Raw genomic sequence first — 24,832 nt, forward strand, 5'->3', positions numbered from 1 at the left:
CGCGGTTGTGGGAGCCATGCTCTCCAAAGAGGGTTTTGGTTTTATAAAAGCTTTACCACTTCCGTTCGAGTTTAGAGTGTGCTGGAGATTCCTGTTTGAATAAACAAGCTTTGAACCCTACCAAATGGCCTCGTCTTCTCGCCTTCCGCAACTTCTAAAAAGTCAATAAACCCCAGTTTCGAAAAGCTCATGCCCATATTGACTCTTGGACTCTCGGTTTCGCATTCTTGATCACTCATCTCGGTCTGGACTCCCACCGAACTTGTTAGAGTTTTGGCTTGGGCTGCAATTCTGGGGCCGGGATTATGCCTTCTGCAGGGGCCTAGACCTTGGGGACCTTAAGAACAGCCTCTGCATAGGAAAGCTTCCCTGCTGTTTTTATTTGCTGGATCTGGATGGCCTTCTGGAATTCAGGGCACCCCTTAGAGGCTGCGCTGTGCTCGCCGCCACAGTTGGCGCAGAACATCTTGTAACTCAAACATTCACCATGTTCGTGGTCGCCATAGGACTTGCTGCAATGCAGCTTACCAGACACCAGTTACCACTACAAGACGGAGTGGTATGGCCTGTCAGTTGAGGGATCAGTGGGTTGCCTATACACCGCCCAAATAAAGGTATGCGTCGGAAGAACGTGTTGCATGTTTAAAACAAAATCGTCCACAGGGCGGGTACTCTGATATGATAACAAGTAAAAACGATTGTCAATTACACTTACAGCGTGTCTTCTTTAAACCTAAAATAAGCCCTGTTGGATTTCTTGATGCGAGTAAAATGGATCCGTATTTACAATGCATGATCGTTGAATGAGATGTTACTTCGGGGTCATCTACATATTATGTACGCGGCGTGAGAAGAATCCCTTGGGAAGAAATGGTGGTTGTGGATGAAAACGAGGTGGGGGACGGGGGTTAAGCAATCCATTCGAAACCGTTGATAAGTAACGGCAGGCTTGACAAGCGTTAGCTCGGTTGCTTGGCAACAAAACGCCCCCGGAGTGACGCCATTTAACGAAGCAGGAAGTGTATGGCAAAATAAAACGGTCACATATTTTTCGAAGACAAAAATTAAGTTTAAAAGAGGAAAATTTAACATAGGCCGAAATGTCAAAAAATACACAGGTTATGCGATTAAAAATACAAAGTTAAAATGTGGAGTAAATTGAGCGGAAGTTAAAAATTCAAACTGCGGCAACCAATCAAGAGCGAGTTTAAGCGTGGAGGTCGGGCCTTTTAAATTTGAGCGACTCAGCACGAGTCTTTCGGACTCTTCGTTCTTGGCTTGCCGTTTGTGAGTTAGTAACTGGTGTTATTATTTATTACCGTTTATTCAATTGTTATTGGGCTTAATCCGAATCGTTTGAAACAGCATTGAGTCCTGCACGCAAGGTAGTGCTGGACGTTTTTGCTGAATCTAACCACCTTTAGCCGCGGTGCTGTGGTTGTTGGTTTTATCGGGGATTGTGCCAAATGTAGCAGTCGGTGCAGATTTCTGTTGTAGACAAATGGTTGGTTGGCGAAGTCGTGTTTCTGGCGGTGAGTGTGCCTGTGGTCATGGAGGTGGTGTGTCTGGGGGGTGGGGAGGGAGGTGGTGTGTCTGGGGGGTGGGGAGGGAGGTGGTGTGTCTGGGGGGTGGGGAGGGAGGGGGGGGGGGTGGGGAGGGAGGTGGTGTGTCTGGGGGGTGGGGAGGGAGGTGGTGTGTCTGGGGGGTGGGGAGGGAGGTGGTGTGTCTGGGGGATGGGGAGGGAGGTGGTGTGTCTGGGGGGTGGGGAGGGAGGTGGTTGTGGTTCTGTGAATACGATGGATCATTTCCGGAATGGTCTTGGTGAGTATGGTCAGGGAGGTGGTGTGTGTGGGAGGTGGGGAGGGAGGTGGTTGTGGTTCTGTGAATATGATGGATCATTTCCTGTATGGTGTTGGAGAGGTGGTGGGGAGGAAGGTGGTTGTGGTTCTGTGAATATGATGGATCATTTCCTGTATGGTGTTGGTGAGGGGTTGGAGAGGTGGTGGGGAGGGAGGTGGTTGTGGTTCTGTGAATATGATGGATCATTTCCTGTATGGTTTTGGTGAGTGGTTGGAGAGTTGGTGGGGAGGGAGGTGGTTGTGGTTCTGTGAATATGATGGATCATTTCCGGTATGGTCTTGGTGAGTATGGTCAGGGAGGTGGTGTGTGGTGTGTGTGGGGGGTGGGGAGGGGAGGGACGTGGTTGTGCCTGTGGTTCTGTGAATATGATGGATCATTTCCGGTATGGTCTTGGTGAGTGTAGTCAGGGAGGTGGTGTGTCTGGGAGTGGGGAGGAAGGTGGTTGTGCTTCTGCGAATATGATTGATCATTTCCTGTATGGTCTTGATGAGTGTTTGGAGAGGTGGTGTGTCTGGTGGGGGTTGTGGTTTTGTGACTTTGATGGATCATTCCCGGCATGGTATGGGGCGGGTGCGGGGGGAGGAGGCTTGTCGTCATTTGCCCAGAAGATGTTTGGAGAGTTGGCGCAGCATGGGGTGGTTAATGTTAGGGAATGGTTGAAGGTGTTTTGTGTGAATGCTCGGATGACTCGTTAGTGATGAGACATTGCTGATGTTACTAAGAAGTCCAACTGGAGGATGGAAATTCAAGGCTGCAGGATTTATAGGTGTGATAGGAAAAACAAAATGGAGGAGGTGTGGCAGTGGAGAAAGACTGTCCTGTTTCGAGGGAGAGGTGTGTGTGTGTATATACATATAAAGGCAGTTGGATTTTGTTAGGGCAACCTTTGAGGGTATGAGAAGTGATTTGGGACCTTTCCTATTTGGTAAAGTTTATGGGTGGCTTGCATCAGAGAAATGAGAAACTTTCAAGAAGCAAATATATAGGGTGCAGAGTATTGTATTCCAGTGAGTTGTTGTGGAGGTGAAAAAGCAGGAAAGTATGTACAGACTCTCCTCGAGTTACGACAGGGTTACGGTCCGACAAGCAGGTCGTAAGTCGAATCGCCCCTCATGGACTTAATATAAATTACTTATTATATTTTTCCAAGTCCGTATTACGCAATAGCATCATTTGTTAAAAGTCATAGACTCAATCCCATAATCCAATCCATGCACTGTACAATAAGTGAAATAAATAAAAGGGATGAAATAAAAGACTGACATTACAATGCGTTTTACTGAACAAAAAAAAAAAGCTTACAAAAATACAGGTACATAACGAGGTACACAAATAATGTGGCACTGTAATAAGAAGTGATAAAGTACCCTATAACATAAACACATAAACCTATAAGACACAGTCGAATGTGAGGCCTAAGTCACGTGAGATGTCAGCCACGCTTTTACCGTTCTCGAGCTGCACGATTATTCTCATCTTTAACTCCAGGTTGATCGCCTTTCTCTTATTTTTCTCTGATCCATCGGTGGATGTACTCTTCCTCTTGCTAGACATGATGATGGCAGTACGGTACACACACACACACTTATCGGCGATGGAGCGTAAGGGATGTTGTCAGCGAGAGGCACAAGGAGCAAGTGAGATTTTTGCGACGGTCGTAAGTGCGAGTCATCGCAAGTCGCCTACGTTGTAACTCGAGAATCTGTATATGTAATCGTAAGGGGTAAGTAGAAGGTATTCATTCATGAAGTACTAAATAACTGGATTATAGTCTGACACATCAGTATCTTACTATAATTCACCAAATGTCTGTCCGTCTGTCTGGTCGAAGGTACCGTAAAAACTGCTGAACCGATCGCAAAGGTATTTTGGGTGGGTAATCCTGGGATCTCCAGGAGTAAAATAGGCTATTTAGTTTTCCCAATTTCAGCTTTAGTCTCCAGCATTCTCAGGTTTGGACTCCCGCATAACATTCGCGTTCACATAACGTTCATTTTTCTCATTGTGACGATGTTGTTTTCCTGGGTGCCGCACAAACGGCTGCACCGATCGCTGCACTGATTTGATCGGACTCGGTGACCTCGGACAAAGACCTTTTATAAGGACACTGGTTGAATCCCTGCTTGGGAGAATTCTAACCCATTTCAACTGAAGGAAATGACCTCGGGAAAAGTTCAAAGACATTTAATCTCTACATGAGAGAATTCCACATCGCTATTTGGGCGGTGAATACGCTAACAGATCGCTGTCTCCATCCATCTTGCCAAGGCCTTAACACCTATCGGCTCAAAATCCTTTTAACTGTTGACTTGGTAGTTTTTACAATGAAGGAAACATTAACAATGTTGTTAAAAGTTTATTTTGTGATTAATTGGAGTTATGTTGTTTGGAATGAAAAAAGAGATATCGAGTTCAAGTAAATGACATGCCGTGATGGTTTCTACTTTCTGAACGTGAACTTCGCGGATCGCCATATGCAGATTCGCCACGGTCCCACGATCAATGTTTCTATAGGTGAACGTACCCGTTTGTTTGCGAACGGGTACGTTTTTCATGGAAGTCCTTCACGAACCTGCTGTCCATGTCTGACGTGCGACTGAATGTGCTACAGGAATGTGGAATTTATTGGTTTCATGCTTTAGCATTTGCAGTATCTGCATTGCCTGTTTGCTTCTGGCCTCCCACCCGTGCGTAGCATCCATCCACACACACGGCACGTGCACGGCACACACACATAACATCCATACTCATGATTGTGTGGATGTGTGTAATGTGGGACATTTGGTGAATTATAGTAAGATGCTGTTTAGATTTTGATGATTTGTGTGTGATATGATTTAACGGATGTTTATATGAATCGTTTAAAATAAAAAAGCCTTCAATTTCTGATATTTTACTTTTTCATTTGGGCCTCCCAACTGAAGCCTCGCCCATAGGGCGAGTGTTGTTGCTAGTAGGGTTAAATGGAGACTCGTTAATAATAACTCGAAGCCAAAAGCGCATATGAAAAAGATGTGGTTAGAAATGTGTGCGTGCGTGCACGTGTCTGTTCCGTTGCCAGAATATTGGTGGATGGGGGATGGCACAGGCTTGTTAAATGTCTGCTTCTACATTAACACAGGAATAGTCAGGGGGGGATTTCCACAAGCTGAAATTAAGGGTTGATACAGCTCCAAGGCCGGATAATATGCATCCACGAGTATCGAGGGAGGCGGCAGAGAGCAGATAAGGTAATCTTGGTGGACACCAGCTCAGTCAGGACAGGTACGAGAGGATTTGAAAGTGGTCATTTATGAAAGGGTCCAGAAAATAATTGGGGAGCTATTGACCTGCTAGCTGGGTTTTAGTTATGGTCTTGGAGATGTTGATTAAGGAACGGATAGGGAGCATTTGAATAATTTCAAATTTTTTAAAGTAGTCAGCATGGATCCATGGGCCTGGAGATGGAGACACCTGTGATTATTATTTATTACGATTGAATCATTACAGAATATATATATATATATATATATATATATATATATATATATATATATATATATATATATATATATATATATATATATATATTTATATATATATATATATATATATATATATATAAAACACAGTTTGTGTGTGTGTAATGTTACCGATAGACTCCTAAACGGAGAGGCTCACGTGCTTGATAGTTGGCATAGACATGGCCATTGAGCCTGGGAAGAACATGGCCTCCCTAAAGATTTTACCGAGATCCATATTTTTTATTTATATTTACCTCAGCGCATTTCAGCGAGGAATATTATACACGGAATCTGAGCCGGTGGCAAAGCAGCACGCTAATTAGCTCAGAGCGATCACGTGATGTTCCATCCTTGCCACCATAAACTCACAGTTACGCGTTCGCACCTAATTCATAGCGAAAAGCGATTGCGTTTTTTCACATTTCAGCGAGGAACATTGCCATTCACACCACATAGGGTTTTTTTCTTTCATCTTTAGATCCATATTTTTTGCCATAACGTAGCGCATTATGGCTCGCTTGAGCTCGAGTTAGCCAATCACCTGGGAGCATGAGGCAACGTTGGCCACGCCCATGACACGACGCAGAGTTGCAATCTTGCGTTTGCGTCGTTTGTTACCACGTGTAAATGTAAAAGTGAAAAAAATTGAATTTGTCTACGAGTGAGTGACTGGAAGACTGACTGTGATAAAGGCAATGGCACCGAAGAAAATAAAATTTGTCGCGTTCAACCTCCCGAGCAAGGAAGGGAGCAACAACTCCATGAAACCGATGAAGATACTTTTCACCATCGACCAGCCAATCAAGAAAGTGTCTCTAGAATTCAGACAGCAAGAGACAGAAGATGAGACAGAGGCACGTCTAAATGCCAATCAACAACGTCTGGCGAGGGTCAGACAGCGAGAGACAGAAGATGAGACAGGCATGTCTAATTGCCAATGAACAACGTCTGGCGAGGGCCAGACAGCGAGAGACAGAAGATGAGACAGAGGCACGTCTGAACGCTAATCAACAACGTGTGGCGAGGGCCAGACAGCAGGAGACAGAAAAACAGCGCCAAAAACGACAACAACTGGCAACCATCAGGCAGACGGCAGACGGCCATTGCATGGGAGAAGGCTGCATTCAGTTACAATCCGAACACTGACTACTCCTCAAACGTTGATGTTAGCTCCATGTCGTTCACCTGTCAGTTTTGCCATGCCTTGAAATGGAAGGGAGAAACACCAGGAATGTGTTGCAGGGGAGGCAATGTCCTTTTGCCTTCTCTCCAATCTCCACCGGAACCTTTGAAAGAACTACTTCAATCAACTACGACTCAATCCAGACACTTCCTGAAGGAAATCCTTAATTACAACTCTTCGTTCCAAATGACTTAGTTTGGAGCAGATCGCGTCGTCACTGAGCAAGGATTCATGCCTACATTCAAGGTGCAAGGCCAGGTATATGATGTCTCACAATGATGACATATAATTCACAGGAAACGTTGAAGTAACCGCGTAATATTGCGGTGATGTTTAACTCTGAGTGAGAATAGTTCTAAATTTTAAAAACTTTCATCTGATATTTGTGATTTATTTCAAACAAACTGTATTTCCCATCTATACGGCCATGTATTCCTATTACACATCATTTGTGGATGTGATCAATTGCCAGTAACCATCTATATCCCTCCCCTCCCCTTCCCTCCTCCCCCTCCCTCCCCTTCCCTCCTCCCCCTCCCTCCCTTTCCCCCCTCCCCCTACCCTTCCCCCCTCCCCTTCCCCCTCCCCTCCCCTCCCACTACCCTCCCCCTCCCCTCCCCCTCCCCTCCCCTCCCTTTCCCCCTACCCCTCCCTTTCCCCCCTACCCCTTCCCCTCCCCCTCCCCCTACCCTCCCCTCTCCCTTTCCCCCTCCCTTTCCCCCTCCCTTTCCCCCTCCCTTTCCCCCTCCCTTTCCCCCTCCCTTTCGCCCCTCCTCCCTTTCCCCCTCCTCCCTTTCCCCCTCCTCCCTTTCCCCCCTCCTCCCTTTCCCCCCTCCTCCCTTTCCCCCCTCCTCCCTTTCCCCCCTCCTCCCTTTCCCCCCTCCTCCCTTTCCCCCCTCCTCCCTTTCCCCCCTCCTCCCTTTCCCCCCTCCTCCCTTTCCCCCCTCCTCCCTTTCCCCCCTCCTCCCTTTCCCCCCTCCTCCCTTTCCCCCCTCCTCCCTTTCCCCCCTCCTCCCTTTCCCCCCTCCTCCCTTTCCCCCCTCCTCCCTTTCCCCCCTCCTCCCTTTCCCCCCTCCTCCCTTTCCCCCCTCCTCCCTTTCCCCCCTCCTCCCTTTCCCCCCTCCTCCCTTTCCCCCCTCCTCCCTTTCCCCCCTCCTCCCTTTCCCCCCTCCTCCCTTTCCCCCCTCCTCCCTTTCCCCCCTCCTCCCTTTCCCCCCTCCTCCCTTTCCCCCCTCCTCCCTTTCCCCCCTCCTCCCTTTCCCCCCTCCTCCCTTTCCCCCCTCCTCCCTTTCCCCCCTCCTCCCTTTCCCCCCTCCTCCCTTTCCCCCCTCCTCCCTTTCCCCCCTCCTCCCTTTCCCCCCTCCTCCCTTTCCCCCCTCCTCCCTTTCCCCCTCCTCCCTTTCCCCCCTCCTCCCTTCCCCCCTCCTCCCTTTCCCCCTCCTCCTTTCCCCCCTCCTCCCTTTCCCCCCTCCTCCCTTTCCCCCCTCCTCCCTTTCCCCCCTCCTCCCTTTCCCCCCTCCTCACTTTCCCCCCTCCTCCCTTTCCCTTCTCCCCTCCCCCCCTCTGCTCCCCCTCCCCTCCCCCGCCCGGCAATGCTGGGTACTTCTGCTAGTATATAATAAAATTCTTTTTTTTTTTATATGGCCTTGGTTTCCCTGGCATCAAGGTGTGATGCAGGGTCACCAGCCCAGAGGGGAGAGCAGTATTCCATCAAGCTGCAGATGAAGGCCGCCATGAAGGTGGATTTCTCTGTCGCTCTCTGCTAATCTGGAATTAGATGCTGGTGTGATGAAGGGAACGTGCCCTTAAGCTGTAGATCAAGCAGTACTCCATAAATCTGTAGATGAAGTGCTTTTAGGTAATGAATGTTCAGGTGTGCCAAGGAAAGACTTTTCATGATGGATGGCCAGTTGTTGACAGGCTTTGTAGGCCAACATGTGGTTTGACCAAGAAAGGTCCTGGCTTGCTGCGAGACCCAAAAGTTTGAGTAACTGAATTTCAAGTGACTTGTTGAAGAAGTCGATGGGAAGTTTTGCCAAACAGTCTTTTTGGAGTGTGCCATTTGTCAGGTTTGAAAGACTTGCTCGAGGTGTGTGACAAGCTTGTGAATCTATCAAGTTGTGAAGAGAGGGAAGTCTGCTCCAAGGCTATCTGAAGGATGAGGGATGTTGCGACATAAGGTGAAGTCGTCAGCAAAGATTTTTTTTTTTTTTTTTTTCCAGAGAGATCCTTTATGCAGAACAGGACTTTCCCCTTAATACTGCCATGGGGCAATTGAGCCTCAACAGGAAGCGGACATCAGAGATCACTTTGGAAAAGGAATAGAGCCGTGTATTTGTGGTTGGATTTTGGGAGTTTAGCATGTTGAGATTAATAGAGTGAAGAGGATTGGCATTTCAAATTAGGAAAAAGGGTACAGAAAAGGAGGTTCTCGGCTTGGTGGAGTTGGCATTTTGTGGGAAGGTGTATGGGAGTCCAAAGGGGATGCATTCTCGTCGGTTCTACCCCATGTCATAAATATCGGTGAAAAGATTGTCGGCATGAAGAAGTACTGTTCATGAATATGTGTATTAGGCTATGAGCCAAGGGGGTTGGTCGGTACCATACAGACGGAGTAAGGCTCATTGTGATTTTTAGCAAGATATATGTCCCTAGATATGAAAAAAAAGTGATAGCAGTGTATAACTCTCGGCCATCTCTGTGTTATCACCCGAAATATTATTATACGCCCGCTTCGCTTCGCCAAAAAGTGATATTTGCTAAAATTGGAATAAATATGTTTTTAAGGACCACAGAGTGCCAATAATTTGCATACTGGATGCCAACTAATATAGTAATAGAAATATAGAACATTTGTGGGGGTTATTTATCAAAATATTGATATAATGACAAAAAATATGTTAAATTTAGTGAAAAAGTGGTCGAAATCGCTTCGAGTTCAGAATTCACATTGTACATTTTTGTCAATATTTCAAAATTGAAAACTCCCAGAGTAACATTTGACCCCTCAAAATCTTCGCAAGGAACCACTGCATTGGAATCTATCATTACTTTGTAATATGGTGGTTGTTTGGGGCACATATTTTGGCAAAGTTCAAAATATGTTCAACCATACCCCCTAATTTTGATATTTTGGAACGAAACATAGCTTTTGAACATTTTAGGTTTATTCGTCTCCTACTTTTGGTATCTCGGTGTAATTTTTGGTATTAGCTAGTATCCTAAAGTAGGTTTGTAACATCAGCTACATTATATTTCACAATGCATGCAAACTTGCTCCACACTCTAGGTTTATCATGATCTCTCGAACAAATACGATCTCGATCTCGATCTCGGCACTCTGTGGTCCTTAAAAACATATTTATTCCAATTTTAGCAAATATCACATTTTTTGGCGAAGCGAAGCGGGCGTATAATAATATTTCGGGTGATAACACAGAGATGGCCGAGAGTTATACACTGCTATCACTTTTTTTTCATATCTAGGGACATAGATCTTGCTAAAAATCACAATGAGCCTTACTCCATCTGTATGGTACCGACCGGCCAATTTGGGGGGTCTGGCTCATAGCCTATATCAGTGATGCTTGAGCAATTAATGATCAGACGGAAGATGTTTCCCACGCAAGGTGATGCATAAATGTGCACAACGTCCATCCGATGGATGTTAAACCAGGCATCCCATCTGCCGGCATGAGTTGGTGGGTGTTAAATATCACATGGTGCCCTTCGGAAAGAGTAAGCGAGCTATTGTCGGCATTCTTGGCGATTCAAAATTGCTGCTCAAACATGCAGGTGGCTGAATACAACAGGCCAATTCAATTCGAGGACTCGGCCTGTTGGATTGAGGGATTATTCTCGAAGCTATTGTTTTCCTATGGAGATAGCCGAAGATGATCATTGTTCGTTGCTGGGAACGTACCTGTCTGTTTCCATAATTTATCGTGTGTGTGTGTGTGTGTGTGTGTGTGTGTGTGTGTGTGTGTGTGTGTGTGTGTGTGTGTGTGTGTGTGTGTGTGTGTGTGTGTGTGTGTGTGTGTGTGTGTGTGTGTACGTACACATGTATATAATATGCTCAGCTCGCTGCGCTCACCTCACCAAGCGTCGATACTGAGGAACGGGCTTATTTTAGCTGAGGCTAATGACTGTACCTGAGTTGCTGTGTTGTCATGATTTACACCAATCATAATACAAACAATTACTTTGCACAAATTTATTTCTAGTGTTTGTGATATTACATTTTAATACGCAAGTTAGGTTGAAAAAATATATAAAATTCAAAAAAGAACCCCTCGGCACATGCATACGGGAGGGGTAGGTGCAGACTGGAAGTTTGGGAGGATTACACCTCACAGCCACGAAATTGAAAACACCTCACAGCCACGAAATTGAAAACACCTCACAGCCACGAAATTGAAAACACCTCACAGCCACGAAATTGAAAACACCTCACAGCCATAAAACACGAAATTGAAAACACCTCACAGCCACAAAATTGAAAACACCTCACAGCCATAAAACACGAAATTGAAAACACCTCACAGCCACAAAATTGAAAACACCTCACAGCCATAAAACACGAAATTGAAAACACCTCAGCCACAAAATTGAAAACACCTCACAGCCACGAAATTGAAAACACCTCACAGCCACGAAATTGAAAACACCTCACAGCCACGAAATTGAAAACACCTCACAGCCACGAAATTGAAAACACCTCAGTCACGAAATTGAAAACACCTCACAGTCACGAAATTGAAAACACCTCACAGCCACGAAATTGAAAACACCTCACAGCCACGAAATTGAAAACACCTCACAGCCACGAAATTGAAAACACCTCACAGCCACAAAACACGAAATTGAAAACACCTCACAGTCACGAAATTGAAAACACCTCAGTCACGAAATTGAAAACACCTCACAGTCACGAAATTGAAAACACCTCACAGCCACGAAATTGAAAACACCTCACAGCCACGAAATTGAAAACACCTCACAGCCACAAAACACGAAATTGAAAACACCTCACAGCCACGAAATTGAAAACACCTCACAGCCACGAAATTGAAAACACCTCACAGTCACGAAATTGAAAACACCTCACAGCCACGAAATTGAAAACACCTCGCAGCCACGAAATTGAAAACACCTCACAGCCATAAAACACGAAATTGAAAACACCTCACAGCCACGAAATTGAAAACACCTCACAGCCACAAAATTTAAAACACCTCACAGCCATAAAACACGAAATTGAAAACACCTCACAGCCACGAAATTGAAAACACCTCACAGCCACAAAATTGAAAACACCTCACAGCCATAAAACACGAAATTGAAAACACTCGAAACGATCTCGACTTTCGAAAACGATCGAAAAGATCTCGCGAGATCTTGGAGACGGCGGCAGGGATTTTCGAAGCTCCACATGGTCTCCACGTTTTTCGAAGTTACGTCTGTTCACAATTGTATTTTGTCGAAACTGTATTTATCTTTCGGTGTGTGAAGTTATTGTGTGCAACTTTGGTTGTTTCTCGGTGTTTATCTTTCATAAATTGATCGTCTGTTTGCCGTGTCGCGAGCAAGGCCTTGTACAGTGTGCACTGTACAACCTTGAGGCTTTGTTTTTCTCTCAGTGGTCCGTCGTTTGTGATCCAATAACTTTCGTTCTCTGTATTCCCAGTCTTTTCACCCATAGCCTACTTCCTTGTGTAAATCTCAACTCAAAAAAAAAAAAAAAAAAAAACATTTCCTTCTCTGTTCTCATTCGTTTATTCATTCTTATTCGTTCGTTCGTTCTTCGACCACGTGTTTCTCCCCCATTTCCCCAGATAGTTTTCACTCATTAACCTTCAATGTTTACACTTTCCCCTCAAGTTATGTATTCCGTCATATTTTATAACACCTTTTTCTTCTTCTTCTTTAAAAGGCTGCTTTCGACTTGCTCACCAAATCAATTCATCCCAAAAAAAATATCCATCTCCTATAGTGCCTTTGTTCTACATTCCCTAAACTCTCCTGCACTCCATCCTCCATCCAGCGTCCTTAAACGTATTTTTAACTCGAAGGTCACAAGAAACTCATTTTGCAATAAATGTTCGTTTCCCATAAATCGTACACTTTCAAAAATCCAATCTCACCCCTCCCCTCCAAATCTTCCCCATAACCCCTCCCCTCCAAATCTTCCCCATCACCCCTCGACTCCAAATCTTCCCCATCACCCATCCCTTTCAAATCTCCCCCCTTGCCCCCTCCCTCCTAAACTACCCCCTCATCCCTCCCCGCCAAGACGCCCCCTCGCCCCTCCCCTCCTAGAATCCTGCCTCACCCCTCCCCTCCAAATCTCCCCCATATCCCATCCCTTTCAAATCCCTCCCCTTGTCCCTTCCCTCCCAAACTCCCCCCTCACCCCTCCCCTTCAAATCTCCCCACCCTCATTGCTTCTCAATTTCCCCCCGCTCACTCCCCCTCCTCAAAGCGTCCTCCCCGCTTCTTCCCCCTTCAAACTCTCACCTCCATCTCCCCCAACCTTCTGCCTCGCTCTTCCCCCTCCTCAAATAACACCTCATTGTGGCTCACCCAATCACCATCAAACCTTTTGTCCGCCCCATCCTTCCCTTTCTCCGAGCTATTCTGAAATCTCTGACACACCTTCAACAGCTCTCCCTACCTCTTCCACCTCTTCCACATCTTACCCTACCCCTCCTCCCCCCTGTTCTGTATCTGATGCTCCCCCTTCCTCTTCATTAACGGTATGGACCTCAAACATCCGGGGCCTTCGTTCAAACTTAACCGATCTCTCCATACAGGTTGCTTCTGTCAAACCAGACGTGATCTGCTTAACAGAAACTTTCCTCCTTTATGATGTCTCTGATTCCATAGTATCTCTCCCGGGCTACTCCCTCCTCCGGTATGATAGACCTGAGCCTCGTCCTGGAGGCGGGGTTGCTATCTTTATCAAAAACTCTCTTCCTCACTCGCCCTGCACTGCACTCTCTCCACCTCACCCCCAGGAATACCTCTGGCTACGGCTTCCCCTTCGCTCCCACCTCTTGTTCATATGTGTGTTGTACCGTCCACCAAACAGTGATGACTCCATCTACATCTCGCTGTCTGATGATATGGACCAACTTCTATCTACTCATCCCAACTCTCTCTTCCTCATATGTGGTGATTTCAACTGTCATCATGCCAGTTGGCTGGGTGTGGGTACCTCTCTCACCAGCCATGGCTCCTCAGCAAAGGACTTCTGCGACTCACTGGGACTGACACAATCTGTCAATTTCCCGACCCGGATCTCAGTCAACGGAACATCTTCTCTTCTGGACTTGGTTATGACTAACTTCCCTGAAAATGTCTGCTGCTCTTCTTCTGCTCCGATCGGAACATCTGATCATGTCCTTGTTAAAGTGGACATCTCTCTGACCATCCTCAGGGAGCCTGCTCAGCGTCGACGAGTCTGGCATTTCACTCAGGCCAACTGGCACGGTCTTCAAGCAGCCATCAATCATCTGGACTGGTCTCCCATCTCTACCACCTCTGACATCAACTCATCCTGGGAATTCTTCCAAAGTAAATTGCTCTCTCTCATGCACAGATTTATCCCATCTCGTCTTCAGTTGTCATACCCTTCCTCCCGTCCATGGTACACGGAATCTTGTGGTGAGGCTGTTGCCCAGAAACAACTTGCCTTCGTCTCCTGGAAAGCAAATCCAACGGAAGGAAATCTCATTTCCTTTCACAAAGCCCGAAACAAGTGTGTGTCCACCCTCAGGAGAGCCAGGAAACAATATCTCTCCGTTCTCAAGACCGAACTCTCTTATCTGTCTCCCTCTTCCAAATCCTGGTGGCGTCTGGTCAAATCCGTTTCTGGTGTTTGTTCCCCCTCCATCCCCTCCCTTACCTCAAACGGCTACACAGCTGACTCCGCACGTGAAAAAGCTGAATGCCTCAACTCTGTGTTTGCCTCTAAATCTTGTGTCCCAAACCCATCCCTCTCTGTACCCACCATACCCAGTCGTACCCTGCTGCTCCTGGACTCCGTGTCCTTTCCTCCTGACAAGGTGGAAAAGTTTCTGTCAACCCTCGACTCTGATTCTGCAACTGGACCCGACGGCATCAGCCCACGGGTCCTAAAATCCTGCTCTGCTGCTCTATCTCACCCTCTCTCTGTTCTCTTCACCCTCTCTTTTGCTCAAGGTCAACTGCCATCTGCTTGGAAATCAGCCAACATCACCGCTTTGCACAAAAAAGGTGCAAAAACAGATCCTAGCAACTACAGACCAATCAGCCTTCTCCCAATTATCAGCAAAGTCATGGAATCCATCATTGCTTCTGATATGAAATCTTTCCTCTTCTCCAATGGCTTGATCTCTGATCATCAATTTGGTTTCAGACCAGGTCACTCTACTCTGGACATGCTGCTTCTGCTGTCTCAACAATGGATGGAGGTCCTCAATGCCAAACAGGAAATTAGAGCTGTCTCCCTCGACATATCACGTGCCTTCGACACGGTCTGGCACCCCGCTCTGCTCACCAAACTCTCCTCCTTTGGTATCCATGGAAATCTCCACGCATGGCTGGCGGACTTCCTCTCTAGTCGTCGTCAACGTGTGGCCCTGAATGGGTTTCTCTCATCTCCTCTTCCTGTTCAGGCTGGAGTTCCCCAAGGCAGTGTTCTGGGCCCCGTGCTTTTTCTGGTCTTCATCAATGATCTCTCTGACTCTCTCGAAAATCCTCTCTATCTCTTTGCTGATGACTCCACTCTCTGCCGCTCCATTCCTCTTCCCTCAGATCGGCAGTCTGCTGCCTCCTCACTCTCTGAAGACCTGGACAAAATCACAGACTGGTCAAACAAGTGGAACATGTCTTTCAATCCTGACAAATCTCACACTCTTACTATGTCTCTCCGAAAAGATCGACTGGACAACCCTCCCATCTACTTTCTCAACAATCCTCTCCAAGAAGTTCTGTCGCTCAAGATTTTGGGTCTCACTATCTGCCATGATCTTTCTTGGGAAAACCACATTTCCAAGCTGGCCTCCAAAGCCAGTCGCCGACTGGGCATCCTCCGTCGTGCGAAGTCCTTCCTCGGCACACCTGAGCTCCTCACCACATACAAGGCTTTCATCCGCAGCTCAATGGAATACTGTTCTCCCCTATGGGCCGGTGCTCCTGCCTCACACCTAGCTCGGCTTCACGCTGTTGAAACCAAAGCTTTCAGAATTATTGGAATCTCCCGCGATGAAGCTATCTCTGAGGGCCTTTCACTCACTCACCGCAGGCAGGTAGGTGGTCTTTCTGTCTTCTACCGACTCCTCTCCGGCCTTGCACCCCCAGCTCTCTCTGTGCTCTGTCCCCCAAATATTCCTACAGGTCGCACAAGATCTGCCAGCAACCCTCTGATGGTTAAACTGCCGAAATCTCGGCTCTCCGCTCACCTTCACTCTTTCATTCCTCTTTTCTCCCGCCTCTGGAACAAACTCCCTCACTCCCTTCAATCCCACTCCTCCCTCCAGGTCTTTAAAACAGCTGTTCACCACCATCTCTTATCTTCCCCCATCCAAAACCTTGATCTTTTCTACCCCCGCTAATTCACCCCAGATCCACCTTGTTTGAAATTCCAACTTCTTTCCTGGAAGTCCTGGCAGTGTCCATATGTTTTATACCTCTCCCACTGCCCCCTTCCCACGCCCCCCCCCCCCCCAAAGCCCTCGCCCTCTCTCAGATCTCTCGATGTCTCCATGTCTCTCGGTCCCTGCTCTCAAATGTTGTGTTTGTGTCCTTCCCCCTCTCTCCCCATCTTGTCTACCGCTCCCTATGTTATATGTTTTATGTGTCGGTTTGTCTTTCTGTGTGATTAATGTTCGCTCTTTCACGAGCCTCGATATTGTATACAAAAAAAAAAAAAAAAAAAAAAAAAAAAAAAAAAAAAAAAAAAAAAAAAAAAAAAAAAAAAAAAAAAAAAAAAAAAAAAAAAAAAAAAAAAAAAAAAAAAAAAAAAAAAAAAAAAAAAAAAAAAAAAAAAACACCTCACAGCCACAAAACTGAAAACACCTCACAGCCACAAAACTGAAAACACCTCACAGCCACGAAATTGAAAACACCTCACAGCCATAAAACACGAAATTGAAAACACCTCACAGCCACAAAATTGAAAACACCTCACAGCCATAAAACACGAAATTGAAAACACCTCACAGCCACAAAATTGAAAACACCTCACAGCCATAAAACACGAAATTGAAAACACCTCACAGCCACGAAATTGAAAACACCTCACAGCCACGAAATTGAAAACACCTCACAGCCACGAAATTGAAAACACCTCACAGCCACGAAATTGAAAACACCTCACAGCCACGAAATTGAAAACACCTCACAGCCACGAAATTGAAAACACCTCACAGCCACGAAATTGAAAACACCTCACAGCCATAAAACACGAAATTGAAAACACCTCACAGCCACAAAATTGAAAACACCTCACAGCCATAAAACACGAAATTGAAAACACCTCACAGCCACAAAATTGAAAACACCTCACAGCCATAAAACACGAAATTGAAAACACCTCAGCCACAAAATTGAAAACACCTCACAGCCACGAAATTGAAAACACCTCACAGCCACGAAATTGAAAACACCTCACAGCCACGAAATTGAAAACACCTCACAGCCACGAAATTGAAAACACCTCACAGCCACGAAATTGAAAACACCTCAGTCACGAAATTGAAAACACCTCACAGTCACGAAATTGAAAACACCTCACAGCCACGAAATTGAAAACACCTCACAGCCACGAAATTGAAAACACCTCACAGCCACGAAATTGAAAACACCTCACAGCCACAAAACACGAAATTGAAAACACCTCACAGTCACGAAATTGAAAACACCTCAGTCACGAAATTGAAAACACCTCACAGCCACGAAATTGAAAACACCTCACAGCCACGAAATTGAAAACACCTCACAGCCACGAAATTGAAAACACCTCACAGCCACGAAATTGAAAACACCTCACAGCCACGAAATTGAAAACACCTCACAGCCACGAAATTGAAAACACCTCACAGCCATAAAACACGAAATTGAAAACACCTCACAGCCACAAAATTGAAAACACCTCACAGCCATAAAACACGAAATTGAAAACACCTCACAGCCACAAAATTGAAAACACCTCACAGCCATAAAACACGAAATTGAAAACACCTCAGCCACAAAATTGAAAACACCTCACAGCCACGAAATTGAAAACACCTCACAGCCACGAAATTGAAAACACCTCACAGCCACGAAATTGAAAACACCTCACAGCCACGAAATTGAAAACACCTCACAGCCACGAAATTGAAAACACCTCAGTCACGAAATTGAAAACACCTCACAGTCACGAAATTGAAAACACCTCACAGCCACGAAATTGAAAACACCTCACAGCCACGAAATTGAAAACACCTCACAGCCACGAAATTGAAAACACCTCACAGCCACAAAACACGAAATTGAAAACACCTCACAGTCACGAAATTGAAAACACCTCAGTCACGAAATTGAAAACACCTCACAGTCACGAAATTGAAAACACCTCACAGCCACGAAATTGAAAACACCTCACAGCCACGAAATTGAAAACACCTCACAGCCACAAAACACGAAATTGAAAACACCTCACAGCCACGAAATTGAAAACACCTCACAGCCACGAAATTGAAAACACCTCACAGTCACGAAATTGAAAACACCTCACAGCCACGAAATTGAAAACACCTCACAGCCATAAAACACGAAATTGAAAACACCTCACAGCCACGAAATTGAAAACACCTCACAGCCACAAAATTTAAAACACCTCACAGCCATAAAACACGAAATTGAAAACACCTCACAGCCACGAAATTGAAAACACCTCACAGCCACAAAATTGAAAACACCTCACAGCCATAAAACACGAAATTGAAAACACCTCACAGCCACAAAACTGAAAACACCTCACAGCCACAAAACTGAAAACACCTCACAGCCACGAAATTGAAAACACCTCACAGCCATAAAACACGAAATTGAAAACACCTCACAGCCACAAAATTGAAAACACCTCACAGCCATAAAACACGAAATTGAAAACACCTCACAGCCACAAAATTGAAAACACCTCACAGCCATAAAACACGAAATTGAAAACACCTCACAGCCACGAAATTGAAAACACCTCACAGCCACGAAATTGAAAACACCTCACAGCCACGAAATTGAAAACACCTCACAGCCACGAAATTGAAAACACCTCACAGCCACGAAATTGAAAACACCTCACAGCCACGAAATTGAAAACACCTCACAGCCACGAAATTGAAAACACCTCACAGCCATAAAACACGAAATTGAAAACACCTCACAGCCACAAAATTGAAAACACCTCACAGCCATAAAACACGAAATTGAAAACACCTCACAGCCACAAAACTGAAAACACCTCACAGCCACAAAACTGAAAACACCTCACAGCCACGAAATTGAAAACACCTCACAGCCATAAAACACGAAATTGAAAACACCTCACAGCCACAAAATTGAAAACACCTCACAGCCATAAAACACGAAATTGAAAACACCTCACAGCCACAAAATTGAAAACACCTCACAGCCATAAAACACGAAATTGAAAACACCTCACAGCCACGAAATTGAAAACACCTCACAGCCACGAAATTGAAAACACCTCACAGCCACGAAATTGAAAACACCTCACAGCCACGAAATTGAAAACACCTCACAGCCACGAAATTGAAAACACCTCACAGCCACGAAATTGAAAACACCTCACAGCCACGAAATTGAAAACACCTCACAGCCACGAAATTGAAAACACCTCACAGCCACGAAATTGAAAACACCTCACAGCCACAAAACACGAAATTGAAAACACCTCACAGCCACGAAATTGAAAACACCTCACAGCCACGAAATTGAAAACACCTCACAGTCACGAAATTGAAAACACCTCACAGCCACGAAATTGAAAACACCTCACAGCCATAAAACACGAAATTGAAAACACCTCACAGCCACGAAATTGAAAACACCTCACAGCCACAAAATTTAAAACACCTCACAGCCATAAAACACGAAATTGAAAACACCTCACAGCCACGAAATTGAAAACACCTCACAGCCACAAAATTGAAAACACCTCACAGCCATAAAACACGAAATTGAAAACACCTCACAGCCACAAAACTGAAAACACCTCACAGCCACAAAACTGAAAACACCTCACAGCCACGAAATTGAAAACACCTCACAGCCATAAAACACGAAATTGAAAACACCTCACAGCCACAAAATTGAAAACACCTCACAGCCATAAAACACGAAATTGAAAACACCTCACAGCCACAAAATTGAAAACACCTCACAGCCATAAAACACGAAATTGAAAACACCTCACAGCCACGAAATTGAAAACACCTCACAGCCACGAAATTGAAAACACCTCACAGCCACGAAATTGAAAACACCTCACAGCCACGAAATTGAAAACACCTCACAGCCACGAAATTGAAAACACCTCACAGCCACGAAATTGAAAACACCTCACAGCCACGAAATTGAAAACACCTCACAGCCATAAAACACGAAATTGAAAACACCTCACAGCCACAAAATTGAAAACACCTCACAGCCATAAAACACGAAATTGAAAACACCTCACAGCCACAAAACTGAAAACACCTCACAGCCACAAAACTGAAAACACCTCACAGCCACGAAATTGAAAACACCTCACAGCCATAAAACACGAAATTGAAAACACCTCACAGCCACAAAATTGAAAACACCTCACAGCCATAAAACACGAAATTGAAAACACCTCACAGCCACAAAATTGAAAACACCTCACAGCCATAAAACACGAAATTGAAAACACCTCACAGCCACGAAATTGAAAACACCTCACAGCCACGAAATTGAAAACACCTCACAGCCACGAAATTGAAAACACCTCACAGCCACGAAATTGAAAACACCTCACAGCCACGAAATTGAAAACACCTCACAGCCACGAAATTGAAAACACCTCACAGCCACGAAATTGAAAACACCTCACAGCCATAAAACACGAAATTGAAAACACCTCACAGCCACAAAATTGAAAACACCTCACAGCCATAAAACACGAAATTGAAAACACCTCACAGCCACAAAATTGAAAACACCTCACAGCCATAAAACACGAAATTGAAAACACCTCAGCCACAAAATTGAAAACACCTCACAGCCACGAAATTGAAAACACCTCACAGCCACGAAATTGAAAACACCTCACAGCCACGAAATTGAAAACACCTCACAGCCACGAAATTGAAAACACCTCACAGCCACGAAATTGAAAACACCTCAGTCACGAAATTGAAAACACCTCACAGTCACGAAATTGAAAACACCTCACAGCCACGAAATTGAAAACACCTCACAGCCACGAAATTGAAAACACCTCACAGCCACGAAATTGAAAACACCTCACAGCCACAAAACACGAAATTGAAAACACCTCACAGTCACGAAATTGAAAACACCTCAGTCACGAAATTGAAAACACCTCACAGCCACGAAATTGAAAACACCTCACAGCCACGAAATTGAAAACACCTCACAGCCACGAAATTGAAAACACCTCACAGCCACGAAATTGAAAACACCTCACAGCCACGAAATTGAAAACACCTCACAGCCACGAAATTGAAAACACCTCACAGCCATAAAACACGAAATTGAAAACACCTCACAGCCACAAAATTGAAAACACCTCACAGCCATAAAACACGAAATTGAAAACACCTCACAGCCACAAAATTGAAAACACCTCACAGCCATAAAACACGAAATTGAAAACACCTCAGCCACAAAATTGAAAACACCTCACAGCCACGAAATTGAAAACACCTCACAGCCACGAAATTGAAAACACCTCACAGCCACGAAATTGAAAACACCTCACAGCCACGAAATTGAAAACACCTCACAGCCACGAAATTGAAAACACCTCAGTCACGAAATTGAAAACACCTCACAGTCACGAAATTGAAAACACCTCACAGCCACGAAATTGAAAACACCTCACAGCCACGAAATTGAAAACACCTCACAGCCACGAAATTGAAAACACCTCACAGCCACAAAACACGAAATTGAAAACACCTCACAGTCACGAAATTGAAAACACCTCAGTCACGAAATTGAAAACACCTCACAGTCACGAAATTGAAAACACCTCACAGCCACGAAATTGAAAACACCTCACAGCCACGAAATTGAAAACACCTCACAGCCACAAAACACGAAATTGAAAACACCTCACAGCCACGAAATTGAAAACACCTCACAGCCACGAAATTGAAAACACCTCACAGTCACGAAATTGAAAACACCTCACAGCCACGAAATTGAAAACACCTCACAGCCATAAAACACGAAATTGAAAACACCTCACAGCCACGAAATTGAAAACACCTCACAGCCACAAAATTTAAAACACCTCACAGCCATAAAACACGAAATTGAAAACACCTCACAGCCACGAAATTGAAAACACCTCACAGCCACAAAATTGAAAACACCTCACAGCCATAAAACACGAAATTGAAAACACCTCACAGCCACAAAACTGAAAACACCTCACAGCCACAAAACTGAAAACACCTCACAGCCACGAAATTGAAAACACCTCACAGCCATAAAACACGAAATTGAAAACACCTCACAGCCACAAAATTGAAAACACCTCACAGCCATAAAACACGAAATTGAAAACACCTCACAGCCACAAAATTGAAAACACCTCACAGCCATAAAACACGAAATTGAAAACACCTCACAGCCACGAAATTGAAAACACCTCACAGCCACGAAATTGAAAACACCTCACAGCCACGAAATTGAAAACACCTCACAGCCACGAAATTGAAAACACCTCACAGCCACGAAATTGAAAACACCTCACAGCCACGAAATTGAAAACACCTCACAGCCACGAAATTGAAAACACCTCACAGCCATAAAACACGAAATTGAAAACACCTCACAGCCACAAAATTGAAAACACCTCACAGCCATAAAACACGAAATTGAAAACACCTCACAGCCACAAAATTGAAAACACCTCACAGCCATAAAACACGAAATTGAAAACACCTCAGCCACAAAATTGAAAACACCTCACAGCCACGAAATTGAAAACACCTCACAGCCACGAAATTGAAAACACCTCACAGCCACGAAATTGAAAACACCTCACAGCCACGAAATTGAAAACACCTCACAGCCACGAAATTGAAAACACCTCAGTCACGAAATTGAAAACACCTCACAGTCACGAAATTGAAAACACCTCACAGCCACGAAATTGAAAACACCTCACAGCCACGAAATTGAAAACACCTCACAGCCACGAAATTGAAAACACCTCACAGCCACAAAACACGAAATTGAAAACACCTCACAGTCACGAAATTGAAAACACCTCAGTCACGAAATTGAAAACACCTCACAGCCACGAAATTGAAAACACCTCACAGCCACGAAATTGAAAACACCTCACAGCCACGAAATTGAAAACACCTCACAGCCACGAAATTGAAAACACCTCACAGCCACGAAATTGAAAACACCTCACAGCCACGAAATTGAAAACACCTCACAGCCATAAAACACGAAATTGAAAACACCTCACAGCCACAAAATTGAAAACACCTCACAGCCATAAAACACGAAATTGAAAACACCTCACAGCCACAAAATTGAAAACACCTCACAGCCATAAAACACGAAATTGAAAACACCTCAGCCACAAAATTGAAAACACCTCACAGCCACGAAATTGAAAACACCTCACAGCCACGAAATTGAAAACACCTCACAGCCACGAAATTGAAAACACCTCACAGCCACGAAATTGAAAACACCTCACAGCCACGAAATTGAAAACACCTCAGTCACGAAATTGAAAACACCTCACAGTCACGAAATTGAAAACACCTCACAGCCACGAAATTGAAAACACCTCACAGCCACGAAATTGAAAACACCTCACAGCCACGAAATTGAAAACACCTCACAGCCACAAAACACGAAATTGAAAACACCTCACAGTCACGAAATTGAAAACACCTCAGTCACGAAATTGAAAACACCTCACAGTCACGAAATTGAAAACACCTCACAGCCACGAAATTGAAAACACCTCACAGCCACGAAATTGAAAACACCTCACAGCCACAAAACACGAAATTGAAAACACCTCACAGCCACGAAATTGAAAACACCTCACAGCCACGAAATTGAAAACACCTCACAGTCACGAAATTGAAAACACCTCACAGCCACGAAATTGAAAACACCTCACAGCCATAAAACACGAAATTGAAAACACCTCACAGCCACGAAATTGAAAACACCTCACAGCCACAAAATTTAAAACACCTCACAGCCATAAAACACGAAATTGAAAACACCTCACAGCCACGAAATTGAAAACACCTCACAGCCACAAAATTGAAAACACCTCACAGCCATAAAACACGAAATTGAAAACACCTCACAGCCACAAAACTGAAAACACCTCACAGCCACAAAACTGAAAACACCTCACAGCCACGAAATTGAAAACACCTCACAGCCATAAAACACGAAATTGAAAACACCTCACAGCCACAAAATTGAAAACACCTCACAGCCATAAAACACGAAATTGAAAACACCTCACAGCCACAAAATTGAAAACACCTCACAGCCATAAAACACGAAATTGAAAACACCTCACAGCCACGAAATTGAAAACACCTCACAGCCACGAAATTGAAAACACCTCACAGCCACGAAATTGAAAACACCTCACAGCCACGAAATTGAAAACACCTCACAGCCACGAAATTGAAAACACCTCACAGCCACGAAATTGAAAACACCTCACAGCCACGAAATTGAAAACACCTCACAGCCATAAAACACGAAATTGAAAACACCTCACAGCCACAAAATTGAAAACACCTCACAGCCATAAAACACGAAATTGAAAACACCTCACAGCCACAAAATTGAAAACACCTCACAGCCATAAAACACGAAATTGAAAACACCTCAGCCACAAAATTGAAAACACCTCACAGCCACGAAATTGAAAACACCTCACAGCCACGAAATTGAAAACACCTCACAGCCACGAAATTGAAAACACCTCACAGCCACGAAATTGAAAACACCTCACAGCCACGAA

At 44.8% G+C, this 24,832-nt stretch overlaps 1 protein-coding gene across 3 annotated transcripts in view; it reads left to right on the forward strand.

Moving 5' to 3' along the window:
• The first annotated feature begins 1,179 nt into the window (after window positions 1-1,179).
• The window catches only part of CDC20 (cell division cycle 20), a 114,431-nt gene continuing 90,778 nt past the window's right edge, over window positions 1,180-24,832 (forward strand). For 2 of the 3 annotated variants that reach the window (XM_068110928.2, XM_068110937.2), the window contains exon 1: window positions 1,186-1,287. The gene's annotated coding sequence lies outside the window, so the exon portion shown is untranslated. Of the gene's footprint in view, window positions 1,288-24,832 lie in introns of all 3 variants that reach the window. The other variant, XM_068110947.2, reaches the window with a different exon arrangement.

The sequence above is a fragment of the Myxine glutinosa genome, chromosome 1 (genome assembly GCF_964187855.1).
Source record: "Myxine glutinosa chromosome 1, kmMyxGlut1.1, whole genome shotgun sequence".
NCBI classification, from domain to species: Eukaryota; Metazoa; Chordata; class Myxini; order Myxiniformes; family Myxinidae; genus Myxine; species Myxine glutinosa.